Here is a 24,992-nt window from a genome sequence, read left to right as displayed (position 1 = left end):
GGCCCAGCCTAGTCACGAGGCTCTCCGCTCTGGCACCTCGCGCCGCATCCTGAAACGTCGCTTTCTTCCCTAAAAAAAATGTCGCTCTCCCCTTCCTCCATCGCCTCCAGCTCCAGTGCTCCATCCGCCATCGCCTCCAGTGTTCCCTCCGTCATCGCCGGCGCACGGCACTGACCGGAAAACACGCTCTCAGATAGGCGCCAGCACCGCCGCCGCTTCCAGGTTCGGAGCGCCCTTGACCGGCAGCCGGCCTCCATTGCCCCGGCCAGGTCGCAGGTTAGTAAAAAACCTAAGTTTGTCTACAGTTCGGCGGGCACCACTTCTGCTATGTTGTTGCTATTCTGCTTTAGTTAACACTAGAATGAAGCAAATTGATATTCTGCCTGCGGACGGCTCCTTCAATCAGAACCCTGAGATGTCTAGTTTGGTCAAAATTGACATGTCAAATTGTGTGAACTCCTATTGTTGTTGATTACGAGCTAGCTAGTGTAAAATTCTGCTTTCCTGTATGGTTTCCTACTCTAATTTCTTATACCGCACTGTATGATGCGCACCGAGGGACATATCAGTTGACCAATAGTTTGGTTGCAATTTGTTACTGGTTCGACTCTCTCAAATAAGCAAAAACAACCGACAAATCAGGGAGGAACCTCCCCGGTTCCAGTTTGTATAGGAACGGGACCACCTTTTCCACCAACATCCTAAGTTATGTAGGTTTAGAAACAAAATATACGTTCACCTTTTGTTACCTGATGTCTACAGCGGAAATGATTCGCGAGCAACAGGTGTTTGATGAAGTTTGCCTTCGTGAAGAAAAACAAAAAAATTCTGTAAAATCTTGAGGGGAAGGGAAACATGGTTATTTGGTCATGGTCAACCATGTCGCTTCTTGTTATAATGGAAAACAAAAACATTACAATGTCACCAGAGAAATTAGTTCATTTAGACATTTACGATGGAAAATGTGCTAAATCCACAAATGCTAGTTGCAAACTTGCAATGAAGATTTCACCCAAATTTTCTTAACTGTCTCTTTGCTACAATTTTATGTAGGTGTAGCTCCAAGAACAGGTGTTTTGTGGCGTGTATTGATGACCAATAGCGAATACGAGTATGTGAAGAGGGAATTCGAGTTCGACCGTCACCTCCCAGCCTCCAACTGGATCATTGTGCGCTTCGATGGCTGTCATTTCCACCGGTACTGTTCATCTCTTCCTTCAAAAATGAAAAAAAAAGTGGTTAAGCAACTGCATTGACCATTTGACCATGTTAAGTTCTTAATCTAGTCCATGTACCAACGTATTTTTCTTGATTGTTTAAGTATAAGCATGTGGGAAACATGCAATGAAGGTTACTATATGCATACTTGGGAATTACTGTTGCTTCAGATTATAAATAGCTTATCTTTGTTGTTTTGTCCAGTGTCCACTAATTTCACTCCTCTTTTTGTTAGATTCTCGAAGATACACGCCTTTGAGAAACCAAATGATGAGTGCTTTAAGATTGATTAATGCTTGTGCTAGTTCTATTCTCGAGAATTTCCTGACATAGTGTTTTCTTATGGTGTCAGAGCATCTCTAGCAGACCCCTTAAAAGAGCCAAAACTGTAAAATAACCGCTTTTTACGGGATTGAGCAGAAAAACCGACCCGACCAGACCCCTCAAAATCGGCTGACCCGTATAGTTTTTTGAGGGAAACCTTAGAATAAGCCTCCAATCCCTCGGATGTTCAGGATTCGGGGCAAATTCTACTGTTCACCTTTAAAAAAGACGGTTGGCAGGAGGGAAGTTTCAGGTCCAACTGCCAGAATAGTCTCCATTTCGACCAAGATCCATCGTGCCAGTCTCGATTCCGGCCAAATTTCCAGTGGACAGGCCCGATTTGGAGCGATTCTAGTTGATTTCGGTGGGCCGACGCGAGCTCCGCGCGTGCTCCTTGGGAGGGACGGTGACATGCTGCTGCCGTCGCGGCTGTTCATCGACGGGAGGTACGTAGGCGTCGCCGACAAGGTGGTGGCGCTGCACGAGCAGTCGCGGCTCCGGTCGATGCTCCGCCGCGCAGCCGGACGCGGGCGAGGCGGCCTGCGAGGTGCGCGGCGACGCCTGATTCGTCGTGTGCGGAGGCAGACTGTGCGGTGTGCGACGGCAAGGATTCAGGGAGATGCGGGTGAAAGGAAGAAGAAGAAGACCACGGGGAATATTCGGTTTTACGGTAAATTTTTGTGTGATCTGTTCCAATGTAGCCTGCACGGTACCGCAAAACAGGTTTAAGGTTCCCCTTATAATGCTTTTGCGGTACCGCGATATAAAGGATCTGCTAGAGATGCTCTTAGCGATGAGTACAGGTATAACCAGTATAACATCTTCTCATGAAAGTTAGATTATAAAATGTATGCAAATTTTACGTTAATTTTTTTATGCAAATACTGTTGTGTATAGAGTTACTTTTGAATTGCACGGGCTTTGTTCTCAGATAATAATATCAGGTTCTCATATTTCTGTTTGCTTTGCAGTTTTGTTTTCAGAGGGGACATAATTCTATCACAGATTTCTCTACCAATAATTGCAGCAAAATTCTCTCTTTGTGTGTTTCTTACTTCACATCTGTGTATGTGATGAAGTGGAAAGATTTCTTTCCCAAATAAAGAGTTGAGAGAGGCTCCATATTTTGATGGGCGAGTTGTCTGCTATCCAAATATGAAGACGATTCATGATTATTTGGCATGGAGGCAACTGGACTGTAAGCTTCTTGAACTACAGTCGACAGTTTCCTAGTATAAGTAATAAGATTCTTGTATGCAATTGTTCGTGTTGATGTCCTCTACAATAACATCTTGTTGTGTATGTTATTTTCCCAAAGTCGTAGAAACTTCAGCAACATTAAATGAACACCAGTATGGTGTATGTATCGTCATTCGATAGATTTGTATGTCCGGTTGCTCCGTTACTTGGTCTTTTTTAGTTGATTGAGTAAGTAATGAACATATTCAATTTGAGACGTGTGTTTCAGGCCATATAAATAATAATTATAATACATGCTTCTGAAAAAAAGGCACAACAAGCATTGAAGGTAATCTAGTTTGAGTTTGAGTTGTCTTTTGTATCATTTGAATAAATTCTTTTTTGTGAACCATCTATTCTAGGGAACATTTCCTAAGGACAAAAACGAGTTGCTTTCACAACAGTTCCAAATCATCCATGATGATGAACCAGCTATGTTCTGAAAAGGATCCAGCGTTTATCGAGATAACGTAAAGGTGTCAACCATACAAAAGTAAATCATCATTAATGTTCCTACTCATTCTCACTGAGATATTTTCCATGTTTCTGTCGCAAGATATCGTTTGCACGATTTATACAAATGACCATCATAGTTTCTAATCATAACTTGGTGCAGAGATCAACCTAGCATTTCTGAATTAGCATCTGATATCCAGATAGTTAAATGTAAACAGTCTTGCTATACATTAGTTTTGAGGGATAATCGGAACTCCTTATTTGGCATTTCACGCCATTCCCTTGTCTGATATTGGTCGAATGATATAATTCTTCTAATCAGTTGTGCAGATTACATAATGTATTTCTTTTGTGGGTCTGATTGTTGAATGATGTTATTTTGTGGGACATGTTTTCCTCAACTCTTAGTTAAGATCAATTAACCCTGTAAGGTGCTCTTTCGAATACCGAACAGTGAAAATCGACGACTATGGGAATCCCATAGAAAGAACCCGGTTGGCAATTACAGTGTCAATTTTTGATAACATAGGACCTGAGTTTTGGGAAAAACGTCAAAACATTCTTCGAGAAGGTTAGTTGAATCACTATAGTTTTAGCAATGCTTCCAGTCCAACTCCATTCAACTTTTGATATATACAACCAGTACTGTATACAACATCGGTCTAACTGTGTGTTTGGGAGAAGAAAAATATAGATATGAGTATATTATAAGAAGTACGATAACATCCATAGGCTTCCATGTTGTAACTTAACTGTTGTTCGTATCAGCGCCTGCCAAATTGATCAGTGAGGACCCCTAGTTTCCTATTTATGGAATGTATGCTCCAATGCCATTTACAGTTTCTTGTCGACGGTAGTACAATATGTAACATCTGAATTTATCTGTTCACCTACACCAGTATGTATGCATTAAATTTAGTTCTTGCTTAGTGTTTTACTGTGATGAATACTTATTAATGCCCTTGTTCCTTCATTTTCTAATAGTATCCTGATGCAAGGGCTTATTACTGTTGTAGCTAGTTAGAACAACAAACCATAAGAAAATGAGTTGACTACTTGTACAATTCACAGGCCACAACAGGATCCAGTACAAGACATGCTTTTGGATGCTAGTGAAGTCCCGAAAGGGCGAAAACGAAGCTTACGATATGCTGAAGTCTTCTTTCATCATCTACGTAATCTAAATATTTGTTTGCAGTATCCTATTGAATTCTTCTGTTATCTACAGTCCCTAACTTTCTACTGTTCTCTGAAGGTCAAAGGACAAGAATGAGCTGCTCTTTCAGCCGTTTGAAATGAACTACAACAACGAACCGGCCATGTACTGAAAGGCTTCATGTGCTTACCGTGTAAAGGTATGTTTACCATCATCCAAGAACGATTTTCAACAACAATGCTGTTTGTGCTGCAGTTTCATATTAAGCATTCCAAAATAAAATGTAGCGATGCTGAAGAAACAAGATTTACTTTGCCTAATAAAAGATCAAAGTATTTTCTTTTCCAACCCTGTATGTATTACGATGATGGGTTGTGCGGAGCGGCTTATAGCTGTGCGGGGCGAGTAGGTGGTGGCTCAGGGCATGGTAGTGCAGCATCGGTGGTGGCCTGCGGTGCATCTTCTCCTTCCGCAGCGTCCGGGAAGACGACGGGATCCGGCAGTCTGCTGGGTACCCTGCTTAGCACCCCAGGCACAGCCCGCGTGCGGTGCTGCTGGAGCTAGTCATCCCCCGGCGTCGCTTCCTGGCATCTTCGCGTGGGTGCTGCGTCCGGTCCTTGGTCCTGTGCACCCACCTCGCCTGGAGCGGAGGGAGTCCTGCGGGCACCAGATGTGCGCAGCAGCAGCCTTGTCTTCGCCACCGATTGCGTGCACCAGCTCATCCCCACCCACGCCTGCTTCGTGTCTCTCCCGCTCTCCCGCGTCGACATGTTATCCGTTCCATAACCTCCAGATGCCTCTGAAAATATGGCATGCTGTCGTCGAAGCGCCAGCCCACGGCCTCCCGCTCCAGTGTGGAGGCAGAGTACCGTAGCGTGGCCAACGCCGTGGCCGAGTGTGTCTGGCTTCGACAACTCCTCGGCGAGCTCCGCTGCGCGGTCACCACTGCAACGCTGGTCTACTGCGACAACATCTCCGCCGTGTACCTATCCAGCAACCCCGTTCACCACCGTGACACCAAGCATGTCGAGCGAGAGACAAGAGGATGAGAGTTTGACCCGAGCTGGTGCGGTGGGATAGTTTTGATCCAGCGAAAATGATGCTGAGTCGTCCGATCGCGTTCAACGGCCTGGATCAAAACCCTAGCTGCCAACGGGCTTTTCGGGCCGAAAGTGCAAGCGGGCAGCAGCCGCCGCGCGCGCTGTCGCTGGGCCGAGGACACGGCCGCGGGCGGCCCAGGCCGGGTCGAGGCATTTCGCGAGGCACGGCGCGCAGGGCAGGCCGTGGGCCGGCTTTTTCCGCTGCGGGCCGAGCGCGCTGGGCCAGCTGCGTTTTCTATTTTGTTTTTTGTTATTTGTCCAGTTTTCTGGGCAGATTTCAAATAGTTTTTCTATGCAAATTTTTCAACGAAAATTTTGTTTAGACAATAAAAAAGTAAACAGAAAAATAGAAAAGTTTCTGAAAATAAAATAAAAATGAAAATAGAAAATTTTCAGAAAAAGAAATGTTCATGAATCTTATAAAGAGAATAATAAAGTTTATGAATTATTTTTTTAGTAAAAGAATTTGTTTCTGAAAAGAATAAAGTCCATGAATTTTGTATTCATGTTTTCCGCTGCAAAATAAAAATTGTTCTTTTAGAAGTGAATAGAATTAAAGTAAAAGATTAAAATGTTGCTTCTCGAATGCATTTTTGAACCAACAGGTTAAAATTGCTTAGAGAGTAAAAGAGTACAGAATTATTTCTGAATAGAATATTGTAAAGTTTTCGCTGCATGGTAAAAGTTTTATCCTCCAATTAAATTGGAACCAACGGGAAAACTTAATTGGAAGAACTGTTTTTAGCATTGTTTTTCCCTTGTGGGTGAAATAAGATGCAGATAGTTTCCGCTATGACAATAGAAAGATATTTGTTTTAAAGTTAAAATATGGTATTGTTATTTTCTTACTAACGTTGATGATAACAGTACTATAATTCTATGAGTCTTATGTTCAAAGCTTAAATCTCTGATAAATTTTGTATCAAAGTGATCATTTTTTAGAGAAGAGTTAAAGATGAAGAAATGCTCTTGAACTAGAGGAACGTATATTTCTTATTTCCGCTGCAATAAAGTTGATGATGATGATTATTTCTTAGCAAAGTTGTTTAATAGAAATACTATCATCACATTGTTTATGAGTTATATGCATTATTTCCATTTTCGTCCAACGGTGATATGGAATTAATGTAGAAGAATGAGTTTTATTCTAATTCTACCACAACGGTGATTTAGAGTATAAAAAGGAAGTTTTAAAAAGTTTAATGTGCATATTTTTTAACCAGACCAACGTAGGGTTATTTTTTATGCTCATTATTGTTGATTATTGGCTAAGTTTTCTCAGACTAAAAGTTTTCCATGCTTTCGTTCGTGAAAGCGAATGGCTGGGTACTTGTTACCCGAAAGATGACCAAGAAAGGTCATAACGTGAGGGAGTATGTTCTCTCTAAAGAATGGCTTCAAAAGAAAAGAATTCTTGGATATTAATCCAAGAAAAGAAAACAAATAGATCATTGAGAGTCTTGGTTGACGAATGTCTTTCATGTATCCTATATGAAGAAGATTTTTCAGTCAACATGATTTGAGATGAAACAAGCAACATGCGTGTTTAATTTGACCAACGTCGGATTAAGCATGTGTGTCAAAGAGCGTTCGGATTTATTTCTGAATTTCATGATTGCATATGCAGTCAAAAGAGCCAATTCTGGCATTTATGTTCCTTACAGGGAATTACCCGCATAGCGGGAAAAGAGGATTATGATAAAACCCGCATGGCGGGGAAAGTCTGGGAAAATACCTGCGTTACTGGGTAAAGTTGACATAGTATTATGTCAAAAATCCTATACGTCAGGAGAAATTTTGGCTAAGACTTATCCTGTGTGACAGGAGAAAGATATGATGACTCATGTGCGTTTAATGTGTCCCACTCTGGGAGAAAAGTATGGAGTAGCTATTATGCTTTCCTAGTATCGACCGTACGCCTTATGTGTAACGGTCATTAAGCACTCAATAAATCCAAAGAGAATAAAAGTTACAAACGAACCTAAAGATAAGAATGATATGCAAGTGTGACTTGCAAAAGTACTAATGATAAAGAACTATTTTGAGTTTCCGAAATGGAATGAGGAATAAGGAAAAAGCTCCCATACCGTTAACAGATAAATTCATTACATATGAAGTAATCAGATACATGAAGTAGATACTCAAAGTTTCCTCAATTCACAAGAGTTGTGAATGGTTTTTCGAAATTGTGGCAGAAAAGTCCTTGCCACATTTCGAGGGGGAGAAAGAAATATGAGATATCCATTAATGAAGAATGTGATCATCTGGGGGAGTACGACGATCATAATAATATCCCTAAAGAAAAGAAATAGATGTATTCCTGGATCTTTTACAGTTCCGAAAGCAGACTAAGGAATACTAAGACGGTGCTTAAAGTGCCATAAAGAAGAAAGTTTTAACAGAATAAACCCAAATAATAAAGTTTAAAGATACGCCATTTTTAGTAAAGATGGAGTAATCTGGGGGAGCATGGTATGAAAATACCTAAGACTCGAATAGATTGTATCTGGGGGAGCATGTTGTATGACTTATACAACACCTGTTGTTAGCTCCATAAAGGAGGAATGAGTAAACATGGATCTTGTGATACAGGTCCTGTAATACCTATTGCTTCTTGGAGATGAAAGACTATAGGATCAATTTGCCTGTTAGTGGCACATCATGATCGACATCATGATCTGAGTTACATCAGATGAAAGTAAAGAACACAAGGGATACTTCTTCAAGAAGTCTTTTGTGGACTAGAGCAAGTCTCTAGACAGTGGCATTTAAAGTTAGAAGAATCAGATGTTTTTTGGGTTAAAGAAAATGAGAAGACAATTGTATTCATGCAAAGTTATAGAACGGGAAATTTATTTCCTAATCCTGTGCATGTGCATGACGTCCTACTTGCTAATGGTGATGTCAATCTACTGCAGCAGGAGAAAAGAAGTTCTTGTTCTCAAAGTTCAAAAGAATGTTCTCAGTAGAGTGACTCTCGTTATAATTATTGAGATTCACCAAGAAAAAAAAAGGAGGGGGGGGGGGTATTAGGAGTGTCGCATGAGCATACTTTGAAAAGTCTCTAAAATATGCATGTGAGAAAACCTACGCCTGTTCTTATAGTAAAGGGTAATGATTTTGGGAACTTTAGTGTTCCAAGAGTCAATGTGAAATAGACCAAATGAATATGGTACCATATGCTTCAGCTGTTGGAAGCTTTATGAATGCAAAAGTGTAACATTACCGTGACATAGTTCACATATCCGGGTTGTTTTGGCAATGTCCAGTACATATTTAAATTGATGTAATGGAGTCAAAGATATCAGCCTCATGCTGAAAGAAACAAGTGCTCTCAAAAGGTTGTGAGTACAAAGATAAAAACTTGTGAAATGTACAGCGAAATCCACAATTGTCGTTGACCTTCACATTAGGAGTTTTTGTGTGGAAGAACTCTATAGAATGAATCATTTATCATCAATGTGATGCAAATATAAAGTATAGCATGATATGAGGCTGAGGGACAGGCAAAATCGTTATGGAAACCTGTACCCGGAGTTGATAATGGTTGACAGCAGCGATAACCATTTAAGTAATTCACTCCTATGACAACGAGTCAAGTGTGGTGCCAAACACATTGACACAAAGTTGTACGTTGTTAAGGAGAAAAGTCCGGAATTATGTTGAAATGCTTGGAGCATAAAAGCAACAAACAAGTTTTTGCAGATCTGCTTATTAAAGGCTTACCGCCCAGTGTGTTTGGAGAACACACAATCGACATGGGTTTTATGGTATAGTCTAAAATTTCCGGACAATAAAAGGGCCCAAGGTTAAAGAATTTGTTTCAAAACTGAGAGGTACGTTGTGGCTGTCTGATTCTATCGGCAATTGAGCTGTGACGATGAAACATGTTCTATGTACTGATCTTTTATGAAACGAGTAAAGTAAAAGTATAAGGTCAAAAGTAAAAGTTGAGATCAAGGGGGAGAATGTTAGGATGATCTCCACCGTGTGGGCCCAACGGCCCACCGGGCCCTTAGATCCGCGCCCTGATCGGGGGCGCTCAACCCACTATGGTTGACGGCCCCCAGTCACCTGCACTATATATATAAAGAGGTGGGGTAGGCGGCTCGAATTACGAGGTTCGTCGCAACACCGTACACCCCACCTAATCCCCTACCGATCTAGGGTTAGTGCAGTGCTGATGGGAAGCACCGCCACCGCTACTTTCTGCCATCACCGGCCGTCACCATGGACGGCACCGGGAGCTCCTCGCCACAAGGCTAAGGTACACACCGAATATAGATTATATCCCACTGATCTACTCCTAATTGATCCAGTAAGTTTATCATGACGTACTTAAGATTCACGTATTTAAATATGTGTGGTCTGGTTATGTGTATCATATGTCTTTTACCATTTGAGTTTCACATTTGATTCCTTTCATTTCCAGTGTGATACATAAATGATTGGGGCTTTCCAATTTGGTGCTGAAATTTAAGCAGCCACTTCAATTTAGTGCTATTCGGCACTGAGATGCAATGTAACCAATTACAGAGCTTTAATTCATGATAGACGAAAATCGCAGAATGGTGCATGTTGTGATTAATCAAGTCATTGGCTTCCCAACGATGTATTATTGGGTCACTTGTGTAGTGTTTAACATGCCCATGGGAATCAATCATGTGATCCTGTGGCTTTCGTGTTGTTCACCTCACCACATTTGATGGATGTCCAGGAGTGGTTCTGGCTAGATAGGTAATTTATTCACCCATTGTTCTTGTTCTTATTTGTTTCTTATGGTGTTGCTAAGTGTACTCATAATTATTCACAATTACATGTAAACATATTTTGCCATCCTTTAAGTTTATCATTTTTCCCACTGAAAACTGTAGGGCAATTATAACGTTGTCTTTTGTATTAGTTATGCGCTTATCCTGCTATGTAGGTATAGGAGTTACATATTTCGAATTCGCGCGTGTTAGTTACACAGGTAAGTTTTGCCTTACAAGTAACATGCTTTCTAGAATCTTGCTTCCTTTTTATCAGTTATTTTGCACTCCGTCTCACTAGAATCTTCCTTCCTTTTTGTAATGACTACGTATTTTGCACTCCGTCTCACACCTTCTTTTCTTTCATTGGATCTTACTCTCAAGTTGTCCAAGGTAATGATTTTCAGTATCTCACTGCCCTTAGGAGGGGCTCATCACATTTGCTCCTGATTCCATGTTGCCATTTCTATACATTATTTTTGGTTAATCAATTTTTGTTCTTCTGACAAGTGCCACTATTGGCAACTATCTTCAGTGCTTCTCAAATGATGATAATTAAATAAACCTCCCTTGCAAAGATGGAAAAGACCATTTAATTGTTAATTAGAAGTTGGGAGAATATTGTAACCATTCGCTGGCAGGTTGATCAAAGAGTTGTCATCATGATTATTCGCTTATTTTAATATCAAACATTTTGAGGTATATCAATCATGGTAAGTTTCTTAGCCTCTTCACATTGCACGCATAATATCTTTTGCTTTCCTAGGAATATGATAAATCCATGACTAGGATAAACACTGATATGTTGAGATCCCTACTTTTACTAATATCCTACTTCTACTGATGCCACTTTCAACTGATATTTATTCATGGCTTAAGATGAACGATACATTATGCATTGCATATGAACCATAATTTTGCTGCAGCTTTAGTTGATAATCGACAATAAAATATTTCTATAGTAATTTGTTGAATTCTGGAGTAAGCATGAAATGCATTTGCATGACCTGAGATTCGCCAATGTGCTCCTATTTTTCAAATAGGAAGGAATGAAAAGGTGGTTCAGAATTGATGGATATTCTCCCCCATGCTTGTTTACATGTGGCCATGTTTGTTGCTTATATCTCCATACTTATGTGTATTAATCAGACATTTGCTCTTTTCTGTTTGTAGACAACTGGAGTGTGTCCTTTGCATTCACTGCACATCAGTGCAGTCCAAATATTATATGCAATCAAGGTGCATATTGGTGTATATTTTTCTTTTTCTCATATATGGAAATGATAATTCATGTAATTGACATATGTTTCAGAAAAACGGAAAATATTAAATATTACGAGTCAGATATCAGATGCTGGTGTCAGGCAGTGGGCAAATGGAGAATGGAGACGATGATGCCGCGGTCCATGGAGCTGTTCGTGACGCACGATCACGCGGCGAAGGAGCAAGCGGATTCTCAGCTGACATGGTTGCAGCTGGAGGAACACCCCGCGTGGTTGAGCAGGGGCACACTTTTGAGAGGTTTGCTGACACTATTCTGTAGTGTTTGAGTTTGGTGGTGTCGAGGAAATTGAATTTTGATAGGTGTTTGCTTTGTTTGTTTGTGCTTGAAGGTTCGTGTACTTTGTGAGCACATTGGACATGCTGGAGATGGTGAATATATTCTATGCTAAAATGTTTCATCTAGATGGGGCTAACAAACGTCAAACCTAACTCATGCCCATATATATATATCTCATGTAGTGAACTCTAGATGGAGCCTTGGTAATACTTTTGTGTGTGATATCCCACGTACTGAATTTCAAGCCTTCCAATGCTCTTGTGTCACATATAGCTTCTCTTTGTTAGCTTCATTTCCTTTTGGATTTGGATTGTCTAACTGAATTATGCTCTGTGTGACTCTAATCACATATACTACTTCCTATAGTGAATCTGATTCTCTGTTGTATACTAACTGTATTGGTGCCCAGAGGGCCTGATATTTGTTCGTCGTCCGAACAATCTCACCTACTGACATATGGATTTTCTGACATTGATCTTGCCTCTAACTCAAGGCAATGTTCATCTTCACAAGTAACAGGCATAGTAGCGCAGAGGGCTGTGCGAGGAGGCGTGGAAAGGCATGTTCAACGAGTAATGAACTCTGTCCGACTAAGACATGTGCTGGTATGTAAAATGGACGCACGTGACGAGTCGGGGCACTCAAACAAGACAAGTGCGCACAGGAACGCTTCAGGAGGTGCGCCTGGGGCGCACCCCAACCACTAGTAGATGACAAGCAACAATTGGATCATCAATGAAGGTGTGGCGGCATGTCGCGTACTACACATATCTTGTACTTGTCCTCAATAGGATGATGGTGTCATATTTCGTAAGCAAATTAGTAGGTAGGAGATCATATATGCAATTATTTATATGTGCAAAATATATTAGCATGAGTAGTAGATACACTTGTATAGATATTGCCTTTTCCATTTTAGACCTTTTATAGTTGTATATGGGGCATGAGTTGGTAAACAGTACATCCTTTTCGTATGCATTTTATTCATCCCATCAGTGTTTCTAAAACTACTTTGCTACGTTTTTATTTAACTACTACTCCCTCCGTCCGAAAAAGCTTATCCCTAAAATGGATGTATCTAGCACCAAATTAGTGCTAGATCCATCCATTTGAGGAACAAATATGGGACAAGCTTTTTCAGACGGAGGGAGTACTATAAAATACTACTCCCTCCGTTTCTACATATAAGTTTTTTTTTAAAGATTTCAATACGAATTAGATAGGTATGTATATAAACGTATTTTACAATATAGATTCACTCATTTTTAAACGGACCGAGTACTAAAGTACTGACTTCGGTGGGTGATCTATCCTCTGGATCCATCCAGAGCTTATCTCTTCACATGGATACACGGTAGCTGACCACATCCACTTCCAACCTCATCTCTTCGAGGCAGCTAGTGCTGTAGTCCTTGTTCGTCAAAACTGAGACAAATGGAGGAAGGCAGGAAGGGTAGGTGAGGTGCTGGTGCTGGCCGCATGGCTGGTACTGGCCGTTGGGCGACGTAGTGTGGCGGGGCTGGAGGGAGCAGCTGCTGGGTGGTGCTCGGCCTCGACGGCCTGGCCTCGGCCGTTCTTGCCGTCGGCCTCGTCCTCGGCGCCGATTCTTCCCCATCCATGGCGCCAAGCCAAGCGTGTGTTCCTGCTCCTCTTTATTCCTGTGGCGTCGATTTCCGCCAGCGCTTTGGTCAAAGCCGAGACAAATGAAGATGGAGGTGTAGGGGAGGTGCTGGCCAGATGGCTCGTAAGCAGCTGAATCTGACCGCGTCAGTCGGCGGTCGAGCAGACAGCAGCAACTGCGCTGCTCCTGCTCGTTGGAGTGGCGCCCGTGGCAACACCACCGCCGCGGCTGCACCCCTGCCGGCCTCGGGAACCTCCATGGCTGACCTCACACAGCGCCGCCCCGTTCTGGCCTCAAACGCGCAGTCCCGCGCCATTCCTCTCCACCTTGCACCGCCGTGGCCTTCACTTGCCTCCTGCCTGTACTCCCAGCCACGGCGACCTCCTCCTCCGTGGTTGAGAACCCCATCGCCTCGGCTGACCTCTCGTGGGTGCTGCCATGTTCGAGTAGTACAAGCTCCACTCCGCTCTCCTCGAACGACGCTACCGCCACAACCTCTGCTCCGGCGAGCCCTACGTCCCCTCCTGCAGCTTTCGAATCACCATGGCCACGGCCTCGGCGCTGCTCTTCCTCCATCCATGGCAAGCGCAGCCAAGCCTGTACCTGCTCCTCGTCTTCACTTCCCTGGCACCTCCAGCAGGCACATCCCACGATCTGGCAGACGCCGGAGCTGCGAGGTGGGAGGAGGGGAGGGGGAGGGCTGGCGCGGCGAAGGAGGTCCTGGGCGAGGGAGGCGCGGACGGCGGCGAAGAGAAGGGCCGCCGGGAGTGGTCGCGAGTCGACCACCTCGCAGTCGCCGGGGATCTGGAGGCCGGCCGGCGGAGATCACCATATCTGTTTTCTATTTCTATCAGGCGGCGGATGCGGTGGGTTGGGGGCGACGGGGGTGTTGCGTCCGTCCGGGTCCTATGAACGAGCGATTCGTTTTTTTACTGTACGAATATCTTAAATCGGGAGTGCGGGTTAATTGCACGAAATAGCACGGGCTTTTCCGCAAAAAGCACGACGACGGTGAGAGAGCCGGAGTATATATAAATTAGGGATTAGGGATAGGGATTAGGGATTAGGGATTAGGGAAAGATAGCGGTCCCTTTTATCCACTAACCAGGAGTATGAAATTACCCAAAATAGGGACATGTAGTTTTGATCTCTGTCACAACCTTTTTTTACTCCCTACTATTTTTTTCCTAATATACATATGAGAAACAATTTATTTTTTTAGTTTTGATCTCTTTCACAGCCTTTTTCTTAACTCCTACTAATTTGTTCCCGATATATATATACCATGAGAAAAAATTTATTTATTTATGGCGGTCACTTTTATCCTCCAACCAGGAGTGTTAAAATGCCCAAAAATAGGAACATGTATTTTTTTATCTATGTCGCAGCCTTTTTTTTAACTCCTACTATTTTTCCTGATATACATACGAGAAACAATTTATTTATTTATTTATTTATAGCAGTCACTTTTATCCTCCAACTAGGAGTATGAAAATGCCCAAAATAGGGACATGTAGTTTTGATCACTGTCACAATCTTTTTTTACCCCCTACTAATTTTTTCCTGATATATATACAAGAAACAATTTATTATTTAGTTTTGATCTCTTTTGCAGCCTTTTTTTTAACTCCTACTAATTTTTTCCAGATATATACGTATATACCATGAGAAACAGTTTATTTATTTATGGCGGTCATTTTTATCCTCCAACCAGGAGTGTTAAAATGCCCAAAAATAGGAACATGTATTTTTTATATATGCCATAGTTTTTTAACTCCTACTATTTTTTCCTGATATATATACAAGTTATTTATTTATTTATAGCTGTCACTTTTATCCTCCAACCAGGAGTATGAAAATGCCCAAAATAGGGACATGTAGTTTTGATCTCTGTCACAACCTTGTTTCTACTCCCTACTAATTTTTCTCTAATATATATATGAGAAACAATTTATTTAGTTAGTTTTGATCTCTTTCACAACCTTTTTTTAACTCCTACTAATTTTTTCCAGATATATATACACACACCATGAGAAACAGTTTATTTATTTATGGCGGTCATTTTTATCCTCCAACCAAGAGTGTTAAAAGGCCCGAAATAGGTACATATATATTTTATCCATGTCACAGCCTTCTTTTTTAACTTCTACTATTTTTTCGTGATATATATACAAGAAACAATTTATTTATTTATTTATAGCGGCCACTTTTATCTCCAACCAGGAGTATGAAAATGCCCAAAGAAGGTACAATGCATTTAATGTTCAGGAAGACAACAATAATTAATGATATTAAGCAATATCTCATCCCTACAATCGTAAACATGAAACAACCGCATCGATATCCGTCTTGTTTCTTCCAACTAATCCTTAAATGACCCATAATCAGAAAACCCTGACCAGACATAAACAATTTATTTATGACGGTCTGTTTTATCCTCCAACATGTGAACCAAGAGTATGAAGATGCTCAAAACATAATATGTAGCACGGTGAATAAAATACCATAGACCAGATACGCAACACACCTCTTTAATGTCTAATAGTCTTTCCTTTTTTCATGATATATATATGAGAAATAATTTATTTATTTATGGCGGTCACTTTTGTCCTCCAACCAGGAGTATGAAAATGCCTAAAATAGGAACATGTAGCATGCTGAGCTAAAATATAACATACCCGATACAGAACAAACCTTTTTCAATGCCCAATAATCTTCAATGTTCAAGTCTTGACAAGTAAAATGAATTTTTACGTCAAATGCATTTTCTAAGGGTGAAGGTAAAATGCATTTGATGTTCAGAAAGACAACAATAACTAATGACATTAACATTAGCACATGGCTTTTAATTTTTTATATCTCTTGTCTTGGTGAACAAATTATTTATGGCGGTCACTTTTATCCTCCAACCAAGAGTATGAAAATGATCAAAATAGAGCACACTGCGCTAAAATATAATAGACCGATATAGAACAAACCTTTTCACTGCCCAATAATCTTCAATGCTCAAGTCCTGATAAGTAAAATGAATTTTCCGGGGGTGAAGGTAAAGTGCATTTGATGTTCAAAAAGACAACAATAACTAATGAACGGTATGGGAACAAATAGTATGAAGATGCCCAAATTAGCACATGTAGCACGGTGAGCTAAACTATCACAGACTGGGTATGGGAGACCTTTTTACTGCCCAATAATCTGTCCTTTTCCACAATATCTTCAGCGCTCAAGTCTTGATAAGTAAAATGCATTTTATTGGGAAGGGGGTAAAGGTAAAATGCATTTGATGTTGGAAAATACGACAATAATTAATGATATCAAGAAATATCTGATCTCAATAATCATAAGCATGAAACAATCTCTTTACACTTTCTAACTGAGAGATAAATCTCTCGATAAGAAGATGAGTAGACATTGGGCTTTGGAATATCGCCTTGCTTTTCTCCGCGCTGTCCATATAGCCCATAGCGTGAATGTCATCTTGACAAATTCACCGTGAGATAGAGAGTCTTGCTTTGAAAAAGCCAGTTTTTAGCATTAGTTTCATGGGTCTCCACCACATGCTCGATGAGTTCTTCGTCGCCCAACGCCCACACACATCTTGACATTGTGCACTCAATAAGGGAGTGTCTCCACGAGTCATTGCTTCCACATTTTTGGCAGCTATTCGTGTGCCTCATCTTTCTACGACGACGACATCCTCGAATGGCAACAAAGTTTTTGCTAACCTCCACAAGAAAGTTCTCATCTTTCCTGGTAATTGATTGTTCCATAATGATGTCCAACCCTTCTCCTCGGCTGAAGCATTTGAAGAAGCTCCTCTCTCATCAAGCCAATCTTCTCTCCTATTTCTTATGTTAACTAGCATGCGGTAGGCCGATCTAACTAAGAAGTACCCCTTTCTTTCAAATTGTGATGCCCAAAAGTCTGCCATTGGTGTCGTGATTAAAGGAATGCCTCTGATTGCTGCAGCATCAGAAGCAAGAAACTAGTATTTTATTTTATCTTCTCGCCACGACACTAACGTGTTGTCTATGGGATCACAAACATGTATTGGGGAATCACTCACCAAGCATGCCACATGCCTCATAGTAGTATCTCTTGGGATCAAATTCCTGGTCCAAATCCATGTCGATGATTGGTTCCCAATTCTCTTTATGAGTCCATGTGAGAGCATGCCCCTGCCTTCCAATATCGACCTCTAGACTTGGGAGCGATGGGACCCGAGACCAGCAGTCAAAATGTCTCACAATGGGTAGTATTCAGCCTTTAAGATCCTTGCATAAAATGACTCAGGCGTGGTCCACAACCGCCATGATTGTCGCGCAAGAAGGGCTAGGTGAAAAGCTTGAGGTCCCTAAAACCCAAATCCCCACATTTCTTTGGTTGAGTCACTGTTTTCCAAGAAACACGAGGAAACGTAGCATGCGATTTCAAAAAAAATTCTACGCTCACGCAAGATCTATCTAGGAGATGCATAGCAACGAGAGGGGAAGAGTGTGTCTACGTACCCTCGTAGACCGAAAGCAGAAGCGTTTGACAACGCGATTGATGTAGTCGAACTTCTTCTAGATCCGACCGATCAAGCACCGAACGTACGACACCTCAGAGTTCTGCACACGTTCAGCTCGATGATGTCCCTCGTCCTCTTGATCCAACAAAGGTGTTGAGTAAGAAGATGATTTCCGTCAGCACGACGGCGTGGTGACGGTGATGGTGAAGTGATCCGCATAGGGCTTCGACTAAGCACTGCGAAGATATGACCGGAGGCGTAAACAGTGGAGGGGCGCCGCACATGGCTAACAATTGTTGGTGTGTCTTCTAGGCGCCCCCTCCCTACGTATATATAGGTGGGAGGAGGAGGGGAGCAGCAAGGGGGCGCCCCAAGTAGGAGGAATCCTACTTGGGGGCCTCCTCCAATTCGGCCTCCTCCCTTCCTTTTTTTTACCAAGAGAAAAGGGAAGGGGGAAGGAAGGGGGGGGGAGAACCCCTTCTCCTCCTCCTCCAATTCGGCCACATGCCTAGGGGGGCGCGCCACCCCTTGTGGGCTGGTGTGCTCCCCTCTTATGGCCCATATCTCCCCCCCAGGGTTCCGATAACCCCCCCAGTACTGCGATAAATACCCGATACATTTCGGAACACTTCCGTTGTCCGAATACTATCATCCTATATATCAGTCTTTACCTCTCGACCATTTTGAGACTCCTCATCATGTCCGTGATCTCATCCGGGACTCCGAATAACATTCGGTCACCAAATCACATAACTCATATAGTACTAAATCGTCATCGAACAACATTCGAGAACTATGTAGACATGACCGAGACACTTCTCCGGTCAATAACCAATAGCGGAACCTGGATGCTCATATTTATTCCTACATATTCCACGAAGATCTTTATCGATCAAACCGTTATGACAACATACGTTATTCCCTTTGTCATCGGTATGTTACTTGCCCGAGATTCGATCGTCGGTATCTACATACCTAGTTCAATCTCGTTACCGGCAAGTCTCTTTCCTCGTTCCGTAATACATCATCCTGCAACTAACTCATTAGTTACTTTGCTTGCAAGGCTTCTTATGATGTGCATTACCGAAAGGGCCCAGAGATACCTCTCCGATACTCGGAGTGACAAATCCTTATCTTGATCTATGCCAACCCAACAAACACCTTCGGAGATACCTGTAGAGCATCTTTATAATCACCCAGTTATGTTGTGATATTTGATAGCACACAAGGTATTCCTCCGGAATTCGGGAGTTGCATAATCTCATAGTCGAAGGAATATGTATTTGACATGAAGAAAGCAATAACAATAAAACTGAACGATCAATATGCTAAGCTAACGAATGTGGGTCATGTGCATCACATCATTCTTCTAATGATGTGATCCCGTTCATCAAATGACAACACATGTCTATGGTTAGGAAACTTAACCATCTTTGATTAACGAGTTAGTCTAGTAGAGGCTTACCAAAGACACGGTGTTTTGTCTATGTATCCACACATGTATCAAGTTTCCGGTTAATACAATTCTAGTTTGAATAATAAACATTTATCATGAATAAGGAAATATAAAATAACAACTTTTATTATTGCCTCTAGGGCATATTTCCTTCAATCTCCCACTTGCACTAGAGTCAATAATCTAGATTACATTGTAATGATTCTAACACCCATGGAGTCTTTGGTGCTGATCATGTTTTGGTCATGGAAGAGGCTTAGTCAACGGGTCTGCCACATTCAGATCCATATGTATTTTGCAAATCTCTATGCCTCCCTCCTTGACTTGATCACAGATGGAGTTGAAGCGTCTTTTGGTGTGTTTGGTTCTTTTGTGAAATCTGAATTCCTTCGCCAAGGCAATTGCTCCAGTATTGTCACAAAAGATTTTTATTAGATCTGATGCACTAGGTATTACACCTAGATCAGATATGAACTCCTTTATCCAGACTCCTTCATTTGCTACTTCTGAAGCAACTATGTACTCAGCTTCAAACGTAGATCCCGCCACGACGCTCTGCTTGGAACTACACCAACTGACAGCTCCACCATTAAATATAAATACGTATCCGGTTTGTGACTTAGAGTCATCCAGATCAATGTCAAAACTAGCATCGACGTAACCATTTACGACGAGCTCTTTGTCACCTCCATAAACGAGAAACATATTTTTAGTCCTTTTCAGGTACTTCAGGATGTTCTTGACCGCTGTCCAGTGATCCACTTCTAGATTACTTTGGTACATCCCTGCTAAACTTATAGCAAGGCACACATCAGGCCTGGTACACAAAATAGCATACCTGATAGAACCTATGGCTGAGGCATAGGGAATGACTTTCATTTTCTCTCTATCTTCTGCAGTGGTCGGGCATTGAGTCTGAGTCAACTTCACACCTTGTAACACAGGCAAGAACCCTTTCTTTGACTGATCCATTTTGAACTTCTTCAAAACTTTATCAAGGTATGTGCTTTGTGAAAGTCCTATTAAGCGTCTTGATCTATCTCTATAGATCTTGATGCCCAATATATAAGCACCTTCACCGATGTCTTTCATTGAAAAACTTTTATTCAAGTATCCTTTTATGCTATCCAGAAATTCTACATCATTTCTAATCAACAATATGTCATCCACATATAATATTAGAAATGCTACAGAGCTCCCACTCACTTTCTTGTAAATACAGGCTTCTCCAAAAGTCTGTATAAAACCGTATGCTTTGATCACCTCATCAAAGTGTATATTCCAACTTCGAGATGCTTGCACCAGTACATAGATGGATCGCTGGAACTTGCACACTTTGTTAGTACCTTTAGGATCGACAAAACCTTCTGGTTGCATCATATACAACTCTTCTTTAAGAAATTCATTAAGGAATGCAGTTTTGACGTCCATTTGCCAGATTTCATAATTATAAAATGCGGCAATTTCTAACATGATTCGGACAGACTTAAGCATCGCTACGGGTGAGAAAGTCTCATCGTAGTCAACTCCTTGAACTTATCGAAAACCTTTTGCGACAAGTCGAGTTTTGTAGACAGTAACATTACCATTAGCGTGAGTCTTCTTCTTGAAGATCCATTTATTCTCTATGGCTCGCCGATCATCAGGTAAGTCAACAAAAGTCCAGACTTTGTTCTCATACATGGATCCTATCTCAGATTTCATGGCCTCAAGCCATTTATCGGAATCTGGGCTCATCATTGCTGCTTCATAGTTCGTAGGTTCGTCATGATCTAGTAACATGATTTCCAGAACGGGATTACTGTACCACTCTGGTGCGGAACGTGCTCTGGTTGACCTATGAGGTTTGGTAGTTACTTGATCTGAAGTTTCATGATCATTATCATTAGCTTCCTCTCTAGTTGGTGTAGGCATCACGGGAACGGTTTTCTGTGATGAGCTACTTTCCAATTCGAGAGAAGGTACAAGTACCTCATCAAGTTCTACTTTCCTCCCACTCACTTTTTTTGAGAGAAACTCCTTCTCTAGAAAGTTTCCATTCTTGGCAACAAACAACTTGCCTTCGGATCTGTGGTAGAAGGTGTACCCAATTGTTTCTTTAGGGTATCCTATGAAGACGCACTTCTCCGATTTGGGTTCAAGCTTATCAGGCTGAAGCCTTTTGACATAAGTGTCGCAACCCCAAACTTTAAGAAACGATAGCTTAGGTTTTTTTTTGCCAAACCATAGTTCATATGGTGTCGTCTCAATGGATTTAGACGGTGCCCTATTTAACGTGAATGCAACTGTCTCTAATGCATAACCCCAAAACGATAGTGGTAAATCGGTAAGAGACATCATAGATTGCACCATATCTTATAAAGTACGGTTATGATGTTCGGACACACCATTACGCTGTGGTGTTTCAGGTGGCGTGAGTTGTGAAACTATTCCACATTGTTTTAAATGAAGACCAAACTCGTAACTCAAATATTCGCGTCCGCGATCAGATCGTAGAAACTTTATTTTCTTGTTACGATGATTCTTCACTTCACTCTGAAATTCTTTGAACTTTTCAAATGTTTCAGACTTGTGTTTCATCAAGTAGATATACCCATATCTGCTCAAATCATCTGTGAAGGTCAGAAAATAACGGTACCCGTCGCGAGCTTCAACACTCATCGGACCGCATACATCGATATGTATTATTTTCAATAAGTCATTAGCTCGCTCCATTGTTCTGGAGAACGGCGTTTTAGTCATCTTCCCCGTGAGGCATGGTTCACAAGTATCAAATGATTCATAATCAAGTGATTCCAAAAGCACATCTGCATGGAGTTTCTTCATGCGCTTTACACCAATATGACCTAAACGGTAGTGCCACAAATATGTTGCACTATCATTATCAACTTTGCATCTTTTGGCATCAATATTATGAACATTATATCACCACAATCGAGATTCAACAAAAATAGACCACTCTTCAAGGGTGGATGACCATAAATTTTTGTGAAGTGGGGGAGAGGAAAACGAGAGGCAAATGGAAAATAATGTAAATTGCGAGGAGATGAGATTTGTGATTAGGAACCTGGTAGATGTTGATGATGTCTCCCCGGCAACGGCGCCAGAAATTGGCGACTTGACGGGGGACTATCTTGACATGATCCTCCCCGGCAACGGCGCCAGAAATTCCTTTTGATGTCTGCTAGACTACGTCGGTATTTCCCCAAAGAGGAAGGATGATGCATGATACGTCCATTTTGCATCATCTTTTCCTACTATTATTTATGATGTTTTTATCCATAATAATGCTTTTGGAGTAATTCTAATGCCTTTTCTCTCATATATGCAAGGTATACACAAGAGGGAGAATTCTGGCAGCTGGAAATCTGGACCTGGAAAAGCTACGTTAGGCCACCTATTCTGCACAACTCCAAACAAGCTGAAACTTCACGGAGATTTTCTATCAAATATATGATGAATATTGGAGCAAATAACTAACAGAGGGGGACCACCAAGTGGGCACAACCCATTATGCTATTTAATACTCCTCTGATCATGCGCATGATTATCATTTGTGAGTAGTTACTTTTGTTCTGGAGGTCACGGGAGAAATCATGTTGCAAGTAATCATGTGAACTTGATATGTGTTCGATATTTTGATAGTATGTATGTTGTGATTTCCTTAGTGGTGTCATGTGAACGTCGACTACATGACATTCACCATAATTGGGCCTAAGGGAATGCATTGTGGAGTAGCAATTATATGTTGGGTTGCTAGAGTGACAGAAGCTTAAACCCAAGTTTATGCGCTATTCCGTAAGGGACCGATTGGATCCAAAAGTTTAATGCTATGGTTAGAATTTATTCTTAATACTTTTCTCGTAGTTGCGGATGCTTGCGGGAGGGTTAATCATAAGTAGAAGTTTTGTTCAAGTAATAACAGCACCTAAGCACCGATCCACCCATATATCAAATTATCAAAGTAGCGAACACAAATCAAACCAACATGGTGAAGGTGACTAGATGAAATTCCCGTGTACCCTCAAGAACGCTTTGCTTATCACAAGAGAACGTTTGTCCTGTCCTTTTCCACAAAAGGATTGGGCTACCTTGCTGTGCTTTTTTTTACTACTATCGTTACTTGCTCGTTACAAATTATCTTGCTATCAAACTACTCTGCTACTTACAATTTCAGCACTTGCAGACATTACCTTGCTGAAAACCACTTGTCATTTCCTTCTGCTCCTTGTTGGGTTCGACACTCTTACTTATCTAAAAGAGCTACAATTGATCCCCTATACTTGTGGGTCATCAAGGCTATTTTCTAGCGCCGTTACCGGAGAGTGAAGCGCCTTTGGTAAGTGGAATTTGGTAAGGAAACATTTATATAGTGTGCTGAAATTTATTGTCACTTGTTACTATGAAAAACAATCCTTTGAGGGGTTTGTTCGGGGCATCTTCACCTCGACCGGAACCACAATTAGCTACCCCTCAACCTATTGCACCTACTGAAAATATTGAATATGAAATTCCTTCGAGTATGATAGAACAACTGCTAGCTAATCCTTATGCAGGAGATGGAACAGAACATCCTGATATGCACTTGATATATGTGGAACAAATTTGTGGATTGTTTAAGCTTGCAGGTTTACCCGGAGATGAAGTTATGCAGAAGGTTTTCCCTTTATATTTGAAGGGAAAAGCATTGGCATGGTATAGGCTATGCGATGATATTGGATCCTGGAATTGGAATCGATTGAAATTGGAGTTCCATCAAAAAATGTATCCTGTGCATCTAGTTCATCGTGATCGAAATTATATATATAATTTTTGGCCGTGTGAAGGAGAAAGTATCGCTCTAGCTTGGAGGAGGCTTAAGTCAATGTTATATTCATGCCCCAATCATGAGCTCTCAAGAGAAATTATCATTCAAAATTTTTATGCTCGGCTTTCTCGTAATGATGAAACCATGCTTGATACTTCTTGTGCTGGTTCTTTTATGACGAAGACTATTGAATTTCGGTGGGATCTTTTGGAAAGAATTAAATGCAACTTTGAAGATCGGGAGCTCGACGAAGGTAAAGAGTCAGGTATTAAACTTAAGTATGATTGTGTTAAATCTTTTATGAATACCGTTGCTTTTCAAAAGTTTAGCACTAAATATGGACTTGACTCTGAGATAGTAGCCTCCTTTTGTGAATCATTTGCTACTCATTTTGATCTCCCTAAAGAGAAGTGGTTTAAATATCACCCACCTATTAAAGAAGAATTTAAAGAACCGGTACCAATTAAAGAAGAAACCATAATTTATAATGTTGATCCAGTTGTTCCTTCTACTTACATTGAGAAACCACCTTTCCTTATTAGGATAAAGGAACATGCTAAAGTTTCAACTGTGGTTAACGAAAGCTATATTAGAACACCTAAACCCGATGAACAAATTAAATTAGAACCTAGTATTGCTATGGTTAAAGATCTCTGGGAAGAAGATATGGATGGGCATGTTATTTACTTCTGTGAAGAAGCTGCTAGAATTGCCAAACCTGATAAAAAGGATAAACATAGACATGTTGTTGGCATGCCCGTCATCTCAGTTAAAATAGGAGATCACTGTTATC

General features: G+C 41.2%; 1 long non-coding RNA gene across 10 annotated transcripts; it reads left to right on the top strand.

The window, feature by feature from the left end:
- LOC123180615 (uncharacterized) lies at window positions 1-22,796 on the top strand. Of its 10 annotated transcripts, XR_006491156.1 has the most exons (9): window positions 1-276; window positions 1,054-1,198; window positions 2,514-2,740; window positions 3,144-3,274; window positions 4,309-4,412; window positions 4,493-4,592; window positions 9,926-11,483; window positions 11,557-11,765; window positions 11,858-12,071. It is a non-coding gene; the product is annotated as an uncharacterized lncRNA (long non-coding RNA). The 10 variants fall into 10 exon arrangements; XR_006491153.1 differs by lacking the exon at window positions 3,144-3,274 and adding an exon at window positions 22,725-22,796 and having other exon boundaries at window positions 4,493-11,483; window positions 11,858-15,528; XR_006491155.1 differs by lacking the exon at window positions 3,144-3,274.
- The last annotated feature ends 2,196 nt before the right edge of the window (window positions 22,797-24,992 follow it).

This window comes from Triticum aestivum, chromosome 1D (assembly GCF_018294505.1).
Source record: "Triticum aestivum cultivar Chinese Spring chromosome 1D, IWGSC CS RefSeq v2.1, whole genome shotgun sequence".
Taxonomy (NCBI): Eukaryota; Viridiplantae; Streptophyta; class Magnoliopsida; order Poales; family Poaceae; genus Triticum; species Triticum aestivum.
This window is presented reverse-complemented; position numbering and strand designations above follow the sequence as displayed.